The sequence below is a fragment of the Nicotiana tomentosiformis genome, chromosome 3, assembly GCF_000390325.3.
Source record: "Nicotiana tomentosiformis chromosome 3, ASM39032v3, whole genome shotgun sequence".
Classification (NCBI taxonomy): domain Eukaryota; kingdom Viridiplantae; phylum Streptophyta; class Magnoliopsida; order Solanales; family Solanaceae; genus Nicotiana; species Nicotiana tomentosiformis.
The window spans coordinates 21,163,158-21,165,532 of NC_090814.1; positions in this window are offsets into that span (position 1 = coordinate 21,163,158).

The window sequence follows — 2,375 nt, forward strand, 5'->3', positions numbered from 1 at the left end:
GAATAACCACTCAATTATTTTTTATTTTTTATTTTTATATACTCCTAAAGTGCCACAAGCCGCATTCGGGAATTTTCTTACTCGAGTCATTCTCGAACTCAACCTCTGCAAGTTATAACTAATCTGCAAGTATGCCTCAGACCAAAATTAAAATTTAACACATAACCTTGAAATCCAATTATCAATAGCAGGCTCCCCCACTTGGCTCAAAGCCATAAATTAAAGCACTCGATAACTCACAATACCTATACTCTATTCCTGTCATAATACCGTAGTCAGTACAACAAAAATTCTTCTCAAGGTCATACAATGCCAACCATAAAGATACCTCAATCGTCCGTTAAGCTCACATTTATTCTCTTAACACTCAGGTTAACTTTCTCAGCCAGATTCAAATTCAAATCCCAACACATACACCCCGTCGGAAGAAAATAAACTATCTACTCACATCATAAGGAATACACCTACGTAGATTACTCCGCACGGGATAACCCACATGCTTAACCTTTAATCAGTATCTTGCTAAACCTTTCGCAGTTACAATTACTATGAAGTCACTTAATCTTTCTGAGTCCAACTCATTAACCAGACATGAATATTTAATTTTCCCCAAAATTTAACGTGAAAAATCCTTCAAAACATTAATACTCAAGACTGTACGTCACATCAAAACGAAAATCAAGCACACAATGGCCTTTCTTTTACATTTCAAAGAAATCACTCTCGTCACATTCAAATAATGTAAACACATCTCGCAGTCACATCACACTCACCACATAGTCACTCCACCGCTCATCGAGCCACAAATTCCACTCGTAGAAACATTACCGGACATATGAGTCCAATCATACAAGTTATCACTGAAGCTACCGAGCTCAAGCTGCGGTTTAACCATGGCCTCAAGTCTTCCAGACTGTCCCATCACCAAAACACAGAATGCATATCTCGAACCTCATTCATAGAGTCACAAACTGGCAATGCACAGCTGATACCGAGCACTCATATGTGCATACGAATGCTTGGAAGGAATTCAAAGAGTTACGCTTCAAGTTGAATCAATGTCGCACGATAAGGAAAGAAAGATGAGAAGTATATCCTAAATGTCTTGTAGCCTCTTGAAGATAGGTATGGACGTCATCATACTGATCCGCAAGAGTCTACTAGACACTTGCTCATGACTTGTAGAACCTATGAATCTAGATCTCTGATACCACCTTGTCACGACCCAAAATCCGACTAGTCGTGATGGCACCTAACCCAACACGCTAGGTAAGCCAATTAACCACTAATCAATTTTCAATAATAATTAATAAATCAATTAAGTAAAGAAATATCTGAATCTAATACATTCCCCAAGAACTGGTAGTACAAATCATGAGCTTCTAAGAATAGAATTTACAAAGCTGAAATAAAATAAATACATCGTCTATTTGAAAAGTACATAAACAGAATTTTTATAGATCTAAGGCTACACCAAACAAGAGGCAGCTACACCCGGGACGCAGGTACATCTTCAAGTCAGCACCCATCAACACAGCAACATCAGCAGCCAACATTTGCACGCAAGGTGCAGAAGTGTAGTATGCATACAACCGACCCCATGTACTCAATAAATAACAAACCTAACCTTAGGTTGAAAGTAGTGACGAGCTAACAAAAGGTTGGGTCCAACACCAATATTCCACATCAGTTCATAACAGCATAGTACAATAACAAAAGAAAAATCTCAGAATTAATAGGCTTAGTTCGTTCACAGTTCTAGAAAAATAGGTATTTCTTTTCAAATATCTCAGTAAAAATACAAATCCTTTACCGAAAAGCCAATGTACGAGTAAGTTTGAAAACTGTGATTTTTCCCAAAACTCATTTTAACAAATAGTAAGATGTTTCATTTTCAGAAAGCATGAGGAAAGTACTTCTCTATGCCTATATGTCAAGATACAGGTAAAATCACAAATGTCCCCAAAACTGGGTAGCAGAAGGAAATGCTCCTCTATGCATGTATCTCAAGTACGCATGTCAAATGCAATGCATCTCGATAATGAGCTCATGTACTCACACTCTCAGAGTACTCAATCTTAATGTCTCGCATTTTCTCTCACTATGCTCAACACACTCAATCACTCAGTACCGTACAATACTCGTTGCGGCGTGCAGCCCGATCCATATATGACCATACGGCCCGTTTTGGCTTGCAACCCAATCAACATATATATCGTCGACTACGCTCACTAGGGGTGTGCAGACTCCGGAGGGGCTCCTTCAGCCCAAGCATTATATCGATGGGCGTACACCCGATCCCATAATATATAAATAGCTATAAGGCTCGTTGCGGCGTGCAACCCGATCCATATATATATTTATATATAGTCCTA